Source organism: Eleutherodactylus coqui, chromosome 3 (assembly GCF_035609145.1).
Source record: "Eleutherodactylus coqui strain aEleCoq1 chromosome 3, aEleCoq1.hap1, whole genome shotgun sequence".
NCBI lineage: Eukaryota > Metazoa > Chordata > Amphibia > Anura > Eleutherodactylidae > Eleutherodactylus > Eleutherodactylus coqui.
In genome coordinates, this window is record NC_089839.1 from 111,945,963 (window position 1) to 111,964,423 (window position 18,461).

The window sequence follows — 18,461 nt, forward strand, 5'->3', positions numbered from 1 at the left end:
TGAAAATCCTTACGGCTAGCTGTGACTATCTGCATTTCACTGCGTGGCTGGTGTGAGCTCAGGAGTATCAGTATTGCATATTGCACAGCTAGGCGTGCTTGCAGTCTTCTGAATTATTGTTTTCCTGGCTACAGTTTGCGTTACATAAGCGCTGTCTCACTCCAACTGCACGCCAATAAGAATTCAAACGTTTTTTACACCGCTCTGTGTCTGCTCTATTTGTAATCCACCATGCTGAGGGGTAGGGGTAGGGCTAGAGGACGTGGACGTGGACCCGGGCGAGGATGCGGAGTTCCAAGTGAGGGAGTGGGTATAGGCAGAGTTCCTGGTCCAGGTGAATCACAGCCGGCTGCTGCGGGAGTAGGAGAGAGGAAAGTTTCTGGGGTCCCCAGCTTCATATCACAATTTTTGGGTCCACGTCGTAGACCTTTATTACAAAATGAGCAGTGTGAGCAGGTCCTGTCGTGGATGGCAGAAAGTGCATCCAGCAATGTCTCCAGCAACCTGTCTTCTACGCCGTCCACTGCTGCAACTCTGAATCCTCTCGCTGCTGCTCCTCCTTCCTCCCAGCCTCCTCACTCCATGAAAATGACACATTCGGATGAGCAGGCAGACTCCCAGGAACTGTTTTCAGGCCCCAGCGCTGATTGGGAAAAAATGGTTCCTCTCCCATCTGAGGAGTTTGTCGTGACTGATGCCCAACCTTTGGAAAGTTCCCGGGATCCGAGTGATGAGGCTGGGGACTTCCGGCACATGTCTCAAGAGCTTTCAGTGGGTGAGGAGGTCAATGATTATGATGTGACACAGTTGTCCATCAGTGAGGCAGTAGTAAGGGCAGTAAGTCTGAGGGAGGAGCGCAGAGAGGATTCGGAGGAAGAGCCGCTGAACAATGAGGTGACTGACCCCACCTGGTTTGATAAGCCAACTGAGGACAGGTCTTCAGAGGGAGAGGCAAGTGCAGTCGCAGGACAGGTTGGAAGAGGCAGTGGGGTGGCCAGGAGTAGAGGCAGGGCCAGAGCAAATAATCCCCCAATGGATTCCCAAAGCACTCCCTCGCACCAAGCCACCGTGCAGAGGCCAAGGTGCTCAAAGGTGTGGCAGTTTTTCACTGAGCGCAGACGACCGACGAACAGTGGTGTGCAACCTTTGTCGCGCCAAGATCACCCGGGGAGCTGCCACTACCAGCCTCACCACCACCAGCATGCGCAGGCATATGATGGCCAAGCACCCCACAAGGTGGGACGAAGGCCGTTCACCGCCTCTGGGTTGCACCACTGCCTCTTCCCCTGTGCCCCAACCTGCCACTCAGATCCAACCCCCCTCTCAGGACACAGGCACGAGCGCCTCCCGGCCTGCACCCACACCCTCACCTCCACTGTCCTCGACCCCATAGAGCAATGTCTCAGCGCAGCGTCCAGCTGTCGCTAGCGCAAGCGTTGGAGCGGAAGCGCAAATACGCCGCCACACACCCGCACGCTCAAGCTTTAAACGTGCACATTGCTAAATTAATCAGCCTGGAGATGCTGCTGTACAGGCTTGTGGAAACGGAGGCTTTCAAAAACATGATGGCGGCAGCGGTCCCACTCTACTCGGTCCCCAGTCGCCACTATTTTTCCCGGTGTGCTGTCCCAGCCCTACACCAGCACGTCTCCTGCAAGATCAATCACCAACACAGTTACTGGGAAGGTCCACTTAACCACGGACACGTGGACATGTACTGGCGGGCAGGGCCACTATATCTCCCAGACGGCACATTGGGTGAATTTTTGGTGGAGGCTGGGACCGAGTCAGAGCCTGGGACCGCACACGTTCTACCCACACCCAGAATAGCAGGTCCTTCCTCAGTTCTGGTATCTGCGGCGGTCTATGCCACCTCCTCTAAACCCTCCCCCTCCTTCTCCTCCTATGCAACCTTTACCTCTCAATTAAGAAATGTGAGCAGCACGTCGCCAGCAGTCAGTGTGGCGCGGCGCAGCAGCACAGCGGTAGGCAAGCGTCAGCAGGCCGTGCTGAAACTACTTAGCCTAGGTGACAAGAGGCACACGGCCCCCGAGCTGTTGCAGGGTCTGACAGAGCAGACCGACCTCTGGCTTTCCCCGCTGAGCCTCCAACCGGGCATAGTCATATGTGACAACAGCCGTAACCTGGTGGCGGCTCTGCAGCTCGTCAGCCTCACTTACGTGCCATGCCTGGCCCACGTCTTCAATCTGGTGGTTCAGCGGTTTTTGAAAAACTACCCGAACTTATCTGACCTGCTCAGCAAGGTGCGCCGCGTCTGCGCACATTTCCGCAAGTCCACCACGGATGCTGCCACCCTGAGGACCCTGCAACATCGGTTTAATCTGCCAGAGCACCGACTGCTGTGCGACGTGCCCACACGGTGGAATTCTATGCTGCACATTTTGGCCAGGCTCTATGAGCAGCAGAGAGCAATAGTGAAATACCAACTCCAACGTGGGCGGCATAGTGGTAGTCAACCTCCCCAATTCTTTACTGAGTGGGCCTGGATGGCAGACATTTGCCAGGTCCTTGGAAACTTTGAGGAGTCTACCCAGATGGTGAGCAGTGACGCTGCAATAATTAGCATTACCATCACGCTCCTATGCCTGCTAAGAAGTTCACTGCAAGGCATAAAGGCCGATGCTTTGCAGTTGGAACAGGAGACAGGGAATTACAGTATGTAGACATGACCACCCTCATGTCTATATCTCAGCGCGTTTTGGAGGAAGAGGAGGGGGAAGAGACAGCTGGGCACACTGCAGAGGGTACCCATGCTGCTTGCCTCTCATCTGTTCAGCGTGTATGGGCTGTGGAGGAGGAGGATCCAGAAAGTCATCTTGCTAGCGAGGACAGCCATGTCTTGCGTACTGGCACCCATGGCTGACTTCATGTTAGGCTGCCTTTCTCGTGACCCTTCCGTTAGACGCATTCTGGCCAACACGGATTACAGGGTGTACACTAGAGATGAGCGAACACCAAAATGTTCGGGTGTTCGTTATTCGGAACGAACTTCCCGCGATGCTCGAGGGTTCGTTTCGAACAACGAACCCCATTGAAGTCAATGGGCGACCAGAGCATTTTTGTATTTCGCCGATGCTCGCTAAGGTTTTCATGTGTGAAAATCTGGGCAATTCAAGAAAGTGATGGGAATGACACAGAAACGGATAGGGCAGGCGAGGGGCTACATGTTGGGCTGCATCTCAAGTTCCCAGGTCCCACTATTAAGCCACAATACCGGCAAGAGTGGGCCCCCCCCCCCTCCCAACAACTTTTACTTCTGAAAAGCCCTCATTAGCATGGCATACCTTTGCTAAGCACCACACTAGCTACAACAAAGCACAATCACTGCCTGGATGACACTCCGCTGCCACTTCTCCTGGGTTACATGCTGACCAACCGCCCCCCCTCCCCCCCACAGCGCACACCAAAGTGTCCCTGCGCAGCCTTCAGCTGCCCTCATGCCACACCACCCTCATGTCTATTTAGAAGTGCGTCTGCCATGAGGAGGAACCGCAGGCACACACTGCAGAGGGTTGGCACGGCTAGGCAGCGACCCTCTTTAAAAGTGGCGGGGCGATAGCCCACAATGCTGTACAGAAGCAATGAGAAATAGAATCCTGTGCCACCGCCATCAGGAGCTGCACACGTAGGCATAGCAATGGGGAACCTATGTGCTACACACTATTCATTCTGTCAAGGTGTCTGCATGCCCCAGTTAGACCGGGCTTTTTAATTCATAGACACAGGCAGGTACAACTCCCTATTGTGAAGTCCCTGTGGACCGACAGCATGGGTGGGTGCCAGGAAGCCACCGGCGGTACATAGAAATATCCCATTGCATTGCCCAACACAGCTGAGGTAGTAATGTCGTGCGTAATACAGGTGGGCTTCGGCCCACGCTGCATGCCCCAGTCTGACTGGGGTTCTTTACAAGTGTACAGATGTATTAAAAACTCCGTGTGCACCTACAGCATGGGTGGCTCCCTGGAACCCACCGGCGGTACACAAAAATATCCCATTGCATTGCCCAACACAGCTGAGGTAGTAATGTCGTGCATAATGCAGGTGGGCATCGGCCCACACTGCATGCCCCAGTCAGACTGGGGTTCTTTAGAAGTGGACACATGTAGGTTAAACTCCCTGTGGACCCACTGCCTGGGTGGGTGCCAGGAAGCCACCGGCGGTACATAGAAATATCCCATTGCATTGCCCAACACAGCTGAGGTAGTAATGTCGTGCGTAATACAGGTGGGCTTCGGCCCACACTGCATGCCCCAGTCAGACTGGGGTTCTTTAGAAGTGTACAGATGTATTAAAAACTCCGTGTGCACCTACAGCATGGGTGGCTCCCTGGAACCCACCGGCGGTACATAAAAATATCCCATTGCATTGCCCAACACAGCTGAGGTAGTAATGTTGTGCTTAACCCTTTCCAATCCAATTTGTATATGGTTTTCCTAGGGGGCTTACTCTTTTTCTGCCGTTATACAACGGCGCTATATGCTGGCTAAAGCCAGTACTGCATGAGCTGACACGTAGGATAGGCTCCGACAGCAGAGAGGCTGGCAATATACAGTAAGAGAACCCCGACGGACGTCTACCAACAACGGAGCTGTACAGCCTTAAACCCTAATGTCTTCACAGGTCACACAGTGGACTGGAAAGGGTTAATGCAGGTGGGTTTCGGCCCACACTGCATGCCCCAGTCAGACTGGGTTTCTTTATAAGTGGAAACAGATGCATTTATAATTCCCTGTGGACCCACAGCATGGGTGGGTGCCAGGAAGCCACCGGCGGTACATAGAAATATCCCATTGCATTGCCCAACACAGCTGAGGTAACATCAGCTGTAATGCAGGTGGGCTAAAAATTAATTTGATTACACTGTAGGCGAGGGCCCACAAAAATTGCTGTATCAACAGTACTAATGTACATCCCAAAAATTGGCCATGGCCAGCCAAGAGGGCAGGTGAAACCCATTAATCGCTTTGGTTAATGTGGCTTAAGTGGTAACTAGGCCTGGAGGCAGCCCAGTGTAACGAAAAATTGGTTCAAGTTAAAGTTCCAACGCTTTTAAGCGCATTGAAACTTATAAAAATTGTTCAGAAAAATTATTTGAGTGAGCCTTGTGGCCCTAAGAAAAATTGCCCGTTCAGCGTGATTACGTGAGGTTTCAGGAGGAGGAGCAGGAGGAGGAGGAGGAATATTAGACACAGATTGATGAAGCAGAAATGTCCCCGTTTGGATGGTGAGAGAGAACGTAGCTTTCATCCGCGGGTGCAGCCTACGTATTGCTTACGTATCGCTGCTGTCCGCTGGTGGAGAACAGAAGTCTGGGGAAATCCAGGCTTTGTTCATCTTGATGAGTGTTAGCCTGTCGGCACTGTCGGTTGACAAGCGGCTACGCTTATCTGTGATGATTCCCCCAGCCGCACTAAACACCCTCTCCGACAAGACGCTAGCCGCAGGACAAGCAAGCACCTCCAGGGCATACAGCGCTAGTTCAGGCCACGTGTCCAGCTTCGACACCCAGTAGTTGTAGGGGGCAGAGGCGTCACCAAGGATGGTCGTGCGATCCGCTACGTACTCCCTCACCATCCTTTTACAGTGCTCCCGCCGACTCAGCCGTGACTGGGGAGCGGTGACACAGTCTTGATGGGGAGCCATAAAGCTGGCCAGGCCCTTAAAGACTGTTGCACTGCCTGGGATGTACATGCTGCTCGATCTACGCACATCCCCTGCTACCTTGCCCTCGGTACTGCGCCTTCTGCCACTAGCGCTGTCGGCTGGGAATTTTACCATCAGCTTGTCCGCAAGGGTCCTGTGGTATAGCAACACTCTCGAACCCCTTTCCTCTTCGGGAATCAGAGTGGGCAGGTTCTCCTTATACCGTGGATCGAGCAGTGTGTACACCCAGTAATCCGTCGTGGCCAGAATGCGTGCAACGCGAGGGTCACGAGAAAGGCATCCTAACATGAAGTCAGCCATGTGTGCCAGGGTACCTGTACGCAACACATGGCTGTCTTCACTAGGAAGATCACTTTCAGGATCCTCCTCCTCCTCCTCCTCAGGCCATACACGCTGAAAGGATGACAGGCAATCAGCCGGTGTACCGTCAGCAGCGGCCCAAGCTGTCTCTTCCCCCTCCTCCTCATCCTCCTCATGCTCCTCCTCCTCCTCCTGTACGCGCTGAGAAATAGACAGGAGGGTGCCCTGACTATCCAGCGGCATACTGTTTTCCCCCGCCCCCGTTTCCGAGCGCAAAGCAGCTGCCTTTATGGTTTGCAGGGAATTTCTCAAGATGCATAGCAGAGGAATGGTGACGCTAATGATTGTAGCATCGCCGCTCACCACCTGGGTAGACTCCTCAAAATTACCAAGGACATGGCAGATGTCTGCCAACCAGGCCCACTCTTCTGAAAGGAATTGAGGAGGCTGACTCCCACTGCGCCGCCCATGTTGGAGTTGGTATTCGACTATAGCTCTACGTTGTTCATAGAGCCTGGCCAACATGTGGAGCGTAGAGTTCCACCGTGTGTGCACGTCGCACAGCAGTCGGTGCACTGGCAGCTTAAAGTGATGTTGCAGGGTGCGCAGGGTGGCAGCGTCCGTGTGGGACTTGCGAAAATGTGCGCAGAGCCGGCACGCCTTTACGAGCAGGTCTGACAAGCGTGGGTAGCTTTTCAGAAACCGCTGAACCACCAAATTAAAGACGTGGGCCAGGCATGGCACGTGCGTGAGGCTGCCGAGCTGCAGAGCCGCCACCAGGTTACGGCCGTTGTCACACACGACCATGCCCGGTTGGAGGCTCAGCGGCGCAAGCCAGCGGTCGGTCTGCTGTGTCAGACCCTGCAGCAGTTTGTGGGCCGTGTGCCTCTTATCGCCTAAGCTGAGTAGTTTCAGCATGGCCTGCTGACGCTTGCCCACCGCTGTGCTGCCACACCGCGCGACACCGACTGCTGGTGACATGCTGCTGCTAACACATCTTGATTGCGAGACAGAGGAGGAGGAGGAGGAGGAGGAGGAGGGTGCTTTAGTGGAGGAAGCATACACCTCCGCAGATACCACCACCGAGCTGGGGCCCGCAATTCTGGGGGTGGGTAGGACATGAGCGGTCCCAGGCTCTGACTCTGTCCCAGCCTCCACTAAATTCACCCAATGTGCCGTCAGGGAGATGTAGTGGCCCTGCCCGCCTGTGCTTGTCCACGTGTCCGTAGTTAAGTGGACCGTGGCAGTAACCGCGTTGGTGAGGGCGCGTACAATGTTGCGGGAGACGTGGTCGTGCAGGGCTGGGACGGCACATCGGGAAAAGTAGTGGCGACTGGGAACCGAGTAGCGCGGGGCCGCCGCCTCCATGATACTTTTGAAGGACTCCGTTTCCACAACCCTATACGGCAGCATCTCAAGGCTGATGAATTTTGCTATGCGGACGGTTAACGTTTGAGCGTGCGGGTGCGTGGCGGCGTACTTGCGCTTGCGCTCCAACAGTTGCGCAAGCGACGGCTGGACGGTGCGCTGAACTACACTGCTGGATGGGGCCGAGGACAGCGGAGGTGAGGGTGTGGGTGCAGGCCAGGAGACGGTAGTGCCTGTTTCCTGAGAGGGGGGTTGCATCTCAGTGGCAGGTTGGGGCACAGGGGGAGAGGCAGGGGTGCAAACCGGAGGCGCTGAACGGCCTTCGTCCCACCTTGCGGGGTGCTTGGCCATCATATGTCTGCGCATGGTGGTGGTGGTGAGGCTGTTGGTGTTGGCTCCCCGGCTGAGCTTTGCGCGACAAAGGTTGCACACCACTGTTCGTCGGTCGTCAGGCGTCTCTGTGAAAAACTGCCAGACCTTAGAGCACCTCGGCCTCTGCAGGGTGGCATGGCGCGAGGGGGCGCTTTAGGAAACACTTGGTGGATTATTCGGTCTGGCCCTGCCTCTACCCCTGGCCACCGCACTGCCTCTTGCAACTTGCCCTGCTGATGCCCTTGACTCCCCCTCTGAAGACCTGCCCTCCTGAGTAAGCGTTGCACACCAGGTGGGGTCAGTCACCTCATCGTCCTGCTGCTCTTCCTCCGAATCCTCTGTGCGCTGCTCCCTCGGACTTACTGCCCTTACTACTACCTCACTGCAAGACAACTGTGTGTGATCGTCATCGTCCTCCTCACCCACATAAAGTTGTTGAGACAGTTGACGGAAGTCCCCAGCCTCTTCCCCCGGACCCTGGGAACTTTCGAATGGTTGGGCATCAGTGACGATAAACTCCTCTGGTGGGAGAGGAACCGCTGCTGCCCAATCTAAGCAGGGGCCCGAGAACAGTTCCTGGGAGTGTTCCCGCTCCTGAGCAGGTGTTATTGTAGTGGAGTGAGGAGGCTGGGAGGAAGGAGGAGCAGCAGACAGAGGATTCGGATTGGCAGCAGTGGACGGCGCAGAACTTCGGGTAGACGATAGGTTGCTCGAAGCACTTTCTGCCATCCAGGACAGGACCTGCTCACACTGCTCATTTTCTAATAACCGTCTCCCGCGTGGACCCATTAATTGGGCGATGAATGTGGGGACACCAGAAACGTACCTCTCCTAATCGCGCAGCAGTCGGCTGCGACACACCTGGATCAGGACCTTGGCCTGTGCCCACACCCTGACTTGGCCCTCCGCGTCCTCGGCCGCGTCCACGTCCTCTAGGCCTACCCCTACCCCTCAGCATGCTGTATTACCAGTGATTTGATTTCACAGGCAGCTAATAAATTGGCGCAAGACTGCAGGCCAAATATAATTTTTTCCCTTTTTTGAAAACGAAAGGCCCCACTGCCTCTAGTGAATGAATAATCTAAGTTTAATAACTGTGCTGTTTTCCTGCTAATGTGTCACAGAACGTGAGGGTAGCAGAGTTATTAACTGTGGCAGAGCAGGTATTTTTTTTCCCAATTAAGGAAAGCAAATGGCGAAGCCAGGAGTAAAACGTAGCTGGGTGCGTATGATTTTTACAGGTTGCACACGCAGCCGACACGTGTCCACCGGCGTTAGTACGGACAGAGGCAGGACAAATAGAATTATTTTCCGTTTTTTTGCACCAAAAGGCAGCACTGCGTATATTCTATGAACATGAGAAGTTTAATAACTGTGCTGTTTTCCTGCTAATGTGTCACAGAACGTGAGGGTAGCAGAGTTATTAACTGTGGCAGAGCAGGTATTTTTTTTCCCAATTAAGGAAAGCAAATGGCGAAGCCAGGAGTAAAACGTAGCTGGGTGCGTATGATTTTTACAGGTTGCACACGCAGCCGACACGTGTCCACCGGCGTTAGTACGGACAGAGGCATGACAAATAGAATTATTTTCCGTTTTTTTGCACCAAAAGGCAGCACTGCGTATATTCTATGAACATGAGAAGTTTAATAACTGTGCTGTTTTCCTGCTAATGTGTCACAGAACGTGAGGGTTGCAGAGTTATTAACTGTGGCAGAGCAGGTATTTTTTTTCCCAATTAAGGAAAGCAAATGGCGAAGCCAGGAGTAAAACGTAGCTCGGTGCGTATGATTTTTACAGGTTGCATACGCAGCCGACACGTGTCCACCGGCGTTAGTACGGACAGAGGCAGGACAAATAGAATTATTTTCACTTGTTTTACAAGCAAAAGTCAGCACTGCGTATATTCAATGAATAATAACTGTGTTGTGGCCCTGCCTATACAATTCTTTCCCTGCAGTATCAATGGAGGGTGGAATGCTCTGCAGAGGCGATTTTGAGAAGCAAAAAAAAATGCAGCACAGCTAACAGCAGCCTGGACAGTACTGCACACGGATAAATATGGCCCTAGAAAGGACCGTTGAGGTTCTTGAAGGCTACACTCACTCCTAACACTCTCCCTGCCTATGCAGCACTTCTGTCCCTAATGCCGGGTGCAACGCTCTGCAGAGCCGATTTTGAGAAAAAAAAAATGGCACTGCTAACAGCAGCCAACACACAGCTATCAGTGGCCCTAATAAGGACCTTTGGGGGGTCTTGAAGCCTACACTAACTACCAATTCTTTCCCTACAGCAGCTCCGGTACAAACAGCACTGTCCCTCACTAACTCACACGGCATCTGAGCCGAACCGCGGGAGGGGCCGACTTTTATGTTCGGGTGACACCTGATCTTCCCAGCCACTCACAGCAGGGGGGTGGTATAGGGCTTGAACGTCACAGGGGGAAGTTGTAATGCCTTCCCTGTCTTTCAATTGGCCAAAAAAAGCGCGCTAACGTCTCAGGGAAGGAAGTGAAAGTAACCAGAACACCGCATGGTGTTCGTTACGAATAACGAACATCCCGAACACCCTAATATTCGCACGAATATCAAGCTCGGAAGAACACGTTCGCTCATCTCTAGTGTACACCCTTCTCGACCCACGTTACAAGGAGAACCTTTCCACTCTCATTCCAGAAGAGGAAAGGGGTTCGAGAGTGATGCAATACCAAAGGGCCCTGGTGGACAAAGTGATGCTAAACTTCCCATCTGACAGCGTTAGCAGCAGAAGGCACAGTTCCGAGGGCCAAGTAGCAGGGGAGGCGCGGAGATCAAGCAGCATATTCAGCGCAGCCAGGGAAACATTCTCCAAGGCCTTTGCCAGCTTTATGGCTCCCCAGCAAGACTGCGTCACCACTCCTGAGTCAAGGCTGAGTCGGAGGGAGCACTGTAAAAAGATGGTGAGGGAGTACGTAGCCGATCGTACCACCATCCTCCGTGATGCCTCTGCTCCATACAACTATTGGGTGTCAAAGCTGGACATGTGGCACAAACTTGCGCTGTATGCCCTGGAGGTGCTGGCTTGCCCTGCCACTAGCGTCTTGTCAGAGAGGGTGTTTAGTGCAGCTGGGGGAATCATCACGAACAAGCGTACCCGCCTGTCAACTGCCACTGCCGACATGCTTACACTCATAAAGATGAACAAAGCCTGGATTTCCCCAGACTTCTCTTCTCCACCGGCCGAGAGCAGCGGAATCTAAAGATTCTTTTCGCTGCAACTGCAGATAAAAGTACTCTTCTCAATCACCGAAAATTGGGGCATTAAGTTTTGTCAATCTGTCCCTGATATTAGTCCTCCTCCTGCTACTCCTCCTCCAGAAACATGTCATTGCGCTGAACTGCCAATTTTTCTGTGGCCCAAAAGGCTCATCTAACAATGTTTTTACAATTTTTAAAAGTATTGATACTTTAACATGAACCAATTTTTTCAACAGGGCTGCCTCCAGGCTCTGTTACAAATTAAGCAACAGCGAGCTGTATCTTTCAAAAAATATTTATGGGTTTCAACTGCCCTCTCGGTTGATACATTTTTCAGAGGTACACTTGTACTCTTGGTACACTAATTTTTCGGCCTTCGCCTACACTTATGGTACCCCAATGTTTCAGAGGTTGGGCTATACTATTACTACAGAAATTTTACTAGGGTCTGCCTGCCTATACTTCTGCTACAAGATTGTTACTGGGGTCTGCCTATACTTCTGCCACGTAAATGTTACAGGGGTCTGCCTATACTGCTGCCACGTAAATGTTACAGGGGTCTGCCTATACTGCTGCCACGTAAATGTTACAGGGGTCAGCCTATACTGCTGCCACGTAAATGTTACAGGGGTCTGCCTATACTGCTGCCACGTAAATGTTACAGGGGTCTGCCTATACTGCTGCCACGTAAATGTTACAGGGGTCTGCCTATACTGCTGCCACGTAAATGTTACAGGGGTCTGCCTATACTGCTGCCACGTAAATGTTACAGGGGTCTGCCTATACTGCTGCCACGTAAATGTTACAGGGGTCTGCCTATACTGCTGCCACGTAAATGTTACAGGGGTCTGCCTATACTGCTGCCACGTAAATGTTACAGGGGTCTGCCTATACTGCTGCCACGTAAATGTTACAGGGGTCTGCCTATACTGCTGCCACGTAAATGTTACAGGGGTCTGCCTATACTGCTGCCACGTAAATGTTACAGGGGTCTGCCTTTACTGCTGCCACGTAAATGTTACAGGGGTCTGCCTATACTTCTACCACAGAAATGGTACTGGGGTCTGCCTATACTGCTGCCACAAATGTTACAGGGGTCTGCCTATACTTCTTCTACAGAAATGGTGCTGGGGTCTGCCTATACTGCTGCTACAGAACTGATACTGGGGTCTGCCTATACTGCTGCTCCATAAATGTTACTGGGGTCTGCCTATACTTCTGCCACATAAATGTTACTGGGGTCTGCCTATACTGCTGCCACGTAAATGTTACGGGGTCTGCCAATACTTCTACAACAGAAATGGTACTGGGGTCTGCCTATACTCCTGCTACCAAAGTGTTACAGGGGTCTGCCTATACTGGTACTACAGAAATGGTACGGGGGTCTGCCTATACTACTGCAACCGAAATGTTACAGGGGTCTGCTTATACCCCTTCTACTGGAATGTTACAGGGGTCTGTTTATACTATAGGTGCACACAGACTTCCCATCGCGGTGTTTTACCCATCTGGCCCAAAAACACTCACTGACTAGGGCATCAATTGTGGGCCGAGGCCAATATGTATTTTCTCTCTTGTTACCACAGTTATCGGAGAAACTTGTGTGGGCCACAGAAGAGGATCGTTACTGCCTTAATGAGATGTTCACAGCTGAACTAGCATCGAAGTCCACCTCATGCCCGCGATTGCTGAGGGTTTGTGCAGAGGCCTATGTCCTCGGCACAGTGAAAGTCTGCCATGTTTGGGCACTCTGATTTCTTTATGTGTACCGTCTTTAAGTTCCTTGGACCCACCCATGGTGTCGGTGTACACAGACTTCCCATAGTGGTGTTTTACCTGTCTGGCACAAATACACTGACTGACTTGGGTAGGGTGCAGAGTGCAGATGGCTTTCCCCTTGCGGTGTCGATTGAGCTTTCCGACACCAACACAGAATGAATCGTGTGTGGGCACATGGATTCCCCATTGCTATGTAACTCACGGCACCTTGGGTCACACAAGATGGAGGCTGGGAACGAGCTTGACCCTGGGCCCGCTTACGTGAAGATCGAAAGTCAATTTCTCATCAATTCTCAACAGCATTTTGGGCTATCACACCCCCTTTCGAAGAGGGTCGCTGCCTGGCCCTGCAACCCTCTGCAGTGTGTGCCTCCGGTTCCTCCTCATAGTAGACGCACTTGGAAATAGACATGAGGGTGGTGTGGCTATGAGGCCAGTGTGTGGCATGAGGGCAGCTGAAGGCTGGACAGGGAAACTTGTGTGCGCTGTGAACGCAGGGTCGTGCAGGGGGTTGGGCAGCATGTAACCCAGGAGAAGAGGCAGCGGTGTGACCCGCAGGTAGTGATTGTGGTTGGTTGCAGGTAGTGTGGTGCTTTGCTAAGGTGTGCCTTGCTAATGAGGGTTTGTCCAAAGTAAAAATTGTTAGGAGGGCGTGGCAGACTCTTGCCCCTATTGTGGCTTAATAGTGGGACCTGGAAGCCTGAGATGCAGCCCTGCATGCTGCCCCTGCCCTATCCGTTTCTGTGGTGTTTCCATGGATTTCGGATGTTTTCTGGTTTTTCACAAGTGAAGACCTATCCGGAGCATCGGTCATATACAAAAATGCTTGAGTCGCCCATTGACTTCAATGGGGTTCGTTACTCGAAACAAGCTCTCGAGCATTGCGAAAAGTTCGACTCGAGCAACGAGCACCTGAGCATTTTGGTGCTCGCTCATCTCTAGACGTCAGGTGTTCTATTCAGAGATCTGTCATTATGAGAGGCATGGATATAACAAAATGTATAAGGACAGCGCTCGCAGAAAAAAGCCCAGTAAAAACGTTGCCTATTGGCAAAATAAACAGGGTATGCACTTACTCGGTGTATAGTAGGACCCTATATAAGGGACCCACTAACACACCATATCCACGTAAGCTTTAAATAAATAATCCTCCTCCAGAGTTCCTTCTGATCCTGTCAGGCTAGAGACCAGGAGAGCCAGCAGATTTTAACACCATATCCTTATGGGGATCCGTATCCAAACAGGCAAAATATACAAGTATAAGAAAAAGATCTGCGCTCCTTCAGGAAAAATGGTTAATGTAACCTCCGTTTTATTAGTACGACGCGTTTCGTCCTTAGGACTTTATCAAGTACATACATATTAAAATAACATGGCACTTTATATAACAAATGTATTTACCTCTCCTGATGGGGATCCATGGCTTCCTCCGTGTCTCCGGCGCCCTCAAACATTACGCACAGGCACGCAGCGCGATGACGTCATCCCGTTAGACGCATCCCCTAATGCGGGGAGGAGCTAGGAGCCGGCCGGATCGTATCCCTGCACTATTGTACACAACGGAATGCTATCCAAACTGTGCTTCTAGCCTATAACACAATTGGAAGAACATTTTCACCATTACATAATGCAACTATCAACATATGCAAATAAATCAAAGTGGATAAACAGTTATGCCTATAAATTCTTATAAAAACTTGTATACAAAATGCATATTAATCCATTTTATGTTTTGTCACCAGCAAAACCACATATGTTAATCCATAAAAAAAAAAAAAAACAGCACTATATAATATATAAGTAAAATATAAATATTATTATAATAAAGGACATAATTCATTGTGACATAATGACATTTTTATAAAAAATGAATTATGTCACTATATTAATCCTTATCATGACCTTTTTTTATAAATAATCCTATTTATATATAATCCATTTTTGTGTTAATGATATATATATATATATATATATATATATATATATATATATATATATATATATATATATATATATATACACACATACATATATATATACACACACACACACACACACACAATGAAATTAGTCCTTTATTATAATATTTATGTATTTATATTTTACCTATATATTATACACTGCTGTTTTTTTAAAAAAAAATGGATTAACATATGTGGTTTTCACTGGTGACAAAACATAAAATTGAGTAATTGGCTCAGCGGGACCAATCAGATGAGAGGCAGCAGTCACTCACCCATTCATGAATGGGTGTGTGAGTGAGATCTGCCTCTGATTGGTCAGGCTGTGACCAATTAGAGGCAGCTCATTCAGCAGGCGGGGATTTTAAATCCCCGGCTGCTGAATACTACTCACAGCTGTTCAAAGCAGTTCAGGAGGACTGCCGCTGGCCGCGCTGAACTCCGTCTGCCGGGACAAGGTGAGTAATATATATATATATATATTTATTTTTTTTTTTTTTTTACACACAATTCTGGATGAATTGCAGGGAAGGGCTTATATATTTAAGCCCTTCCCGACAATTCATCCCGCGCTCGCCGGCAGCCCATTGCTTTCAATGGAGCCGGCTGTATTGCCGGCTCCATTGAATTCAATGGTCAGTGCTCGTTTAATCGAGACGAGTACCGTGTGGTGCTCGTCTTGAGTAACGAGCATCTCGAGCACCCTAATACTCGAACGAGCATCAAGCTCGGACGAGTATGCTCGCTCATCTCTAGTGATTAGCCAAATCTGGACATATTGTCCACTGTTTGAAGTGGTGTCTCTACACTAAAAACCTCTCAATTAATCACTTATTCTTCACTGTGAGTATAGTGACATTGTAAAATATATGTGTGTCTATGTGGTATATACTTCACCGAAATTTTAAGTTATTTATTAAAGGTTATATTTTAGATTAGTCTTTCCCTTCTGTGATTTTTACAATAAATATTAGGCACTAAAAATTAAGGCACTCAACTTATGTACTTATTACGTACTAGTATAGAAATTATGTATTACAAATTACCTACTAGCTTAGAAAGTATGTACTAAAAAGGATGTACTAGTATAGAAATGATGTGCTAAGAATTAAAGTTAGCCTTCCGTTAATAATGTTCCTTCAACAAACATGTAATTTCCATTTTTCAGTAGATAAACTTTAGTTACAAGAAACAAGACATGTTCTAAATATATCTTGACGGAGTGTGCTAAAGATTTATTTAAATTAAACTGTCAGAAAATTGAAAACTATGCATGTGAAATTTTTTCTACATTGTACTAATACTTTTGAAAAAAACCTTTTTCTGGGAAGTATTGTGAATATATACAAATCAGAGCTTGTAACATCAGTTATACTTTATTTGGCAATAAACCATCTAAGCAGTTTCCCCCCCTTCCCTCCCACTCATGGCTCTGTCTCTCTCCTCCCCTCTAAGTGGTTTGCAATGGTAGTGGACAGGATGGGGTGGAGCTAAGCTCCTGCCCCCTCCTGCCCCTTGTCCATAGCCAGCAATGGGAGTGGGCGGGACAGAGAGGAGCTTAGCTCCGCCCAAGCCCCATCCCATCACATTACAAACGCCGGACTGGAGGAGAGAGGCAGTGAGGGAAAGGGAAGAGGGGAACTGCTTAGATTGAAGCGTATTTTGGCTGCGCATGAAATCCCAACCGATATACGCTCGTGTAAATAAGCCCTTAGGCTGTGTAATGACAAGATCTCTGCACTAGAATTTATAATTGTCAAAACATAATATATCCACCTGTCTGATACACCATTATTTCACTGCATTCATTATTTTAAACATCATTAACCCCTTATTTCCTTCCCGCTCCATGACGTATAGATATGTCATGGAGCGGTGGGGTATGTATGCAGAGGTCACGGGACGACCTCTCTCCATACAGCGCGGGTGTCAGCTGTTTGAAACAGCTGACACCCGCGGGCAATAGCCGCTATCGACCATTCGGTCAATTCTGTCAACGATGTTTGGGGGTCCCGCACGGCCCCCCCGCGTCGAGATCAGGGGAGCCGTGCAGGTGTCATGGCAGCTGTGGGCCTTTAGAAATGCCCCAGGGCTGCCTTAGCAGATTGCCTATCAAGCCATCCCCGTGGGGTGGCTTGATAGACTGCCTGTCAGAATGCAGTATGACGTAATGCTATAGCATTACGTCATACTGCAGGACCGATCAAAGCATCGCTGCTTGTAGTCCCCCAGGGGGACTTTAAAGTTAAAGAAAAAAAAAAGTTATAAAAGTTTAAATCACCCCCCTTTTGCCATATCTATTATTAAAAAAATCTAAATCCTAAAATAAAAATATCTATTTGGTATCGCCACGTCCGTAAAAGTCCGATCGTCCAAAAAAAAATAAATAAATAAAGAACGCCAGAAATGCATTTTTTTAGTTACCCTGTCTCCCAGAAAAAACGCAATAAAAAGCGATCAAAAAGTCATATGTATTCCAAAAGAACCTACAGGACATCATGCAAAAAATGAGCCCTTGCTCAACTACGTCGACGGAAAAGTAAAGTTATCGTGCGCACAAAATTACCGCAGAAAATAATTGAAAAAAATTAAATGTCTTTGAAAAAAAACAAAACACTATACGTTTGGTATCGTAGTAATCGTACTGACCCATAGAATAAAGTTATCATGAAGCTTTTGTTGCTGTTTGTGCGCCGTAGAAGCAAGACGCACTGAAATATGGGGAAATGTCGGGGGGTTTTTTGCATTTTACTCCACTTATAATTTTTTCAACATTTTTTAGTACATTATATAGTACTTTAAATAGCACCATTGAAAAATACTACTTGTCCTGCAAAAAACAAGCCCTCATACAGCAACGTCAATGGATAAGTAAAGGAGTTACGATTTTTTTGAAGGGCGGAGGAATAAACGAAAATGGAAAAAGAGGCCGCGTCATTAAGGGGTGGAGGACTAGGCTGTTTGTAGCTAAAGGACCAGGCACTTTTTAGGGATTTTACCCATGTGGTAGTTTTACTGCCCTATTTTCTTACCTTTAGCTACCACAATTATTTTTACGGTGTTTAATTCTGTGACATATAGGGCTATTTTTTAAATATTTTTTCACTTTTTTTGTTTTATTGGGGGTGAAAAGCTAAAAAATGATTTTTTTAACATTTATAGTTATTTTTTTAATTAGTATATTTACACTAAAATAAATTATGGAATGGTTTCTTCATTTTGTTTTGAATGTTTTGATATATAATATGTATGGTTTTGGATTATAGGGCACATATTGCAATGGTTTTGGCTGACGTCGGCTTTACATTATTTTCTTTATGTATATATTGTTGTTTTATTCTGTAATTTTGTTTTAATTATTTATGTAATTATTCTTTTTACTATCTATGTCCTGCATGACATCATATAAGACCTCTGTGGGACATTCACATGTTTTTGGGTTGACATGTTTTTTTATTTGACATTTTTCCACTGTAGCTGAGGCATCCATAGGAGCCTCAATAGCAGGGAGAAACAGCTCCTGTAGTCACAATAGTCATTGGCAGAGCTGATTAGGGTCTGCAGGGAGCCTGTTACTCTGCTGTGCCAGAGGTCACTCTGCGGTCACTGATTGCCGCTCGCGTAGTGAAAGGAAGATTTCCACTTTCACTTTTTTAGTACATAGCACTCGTTGAGCACTGTGTACTAAATAAAGGAGGAGGCAGGGTTAAAACCCACTTCTCTCTCCTCCTCCGGGTTATCAGCTGTGACTAAAAGTTGA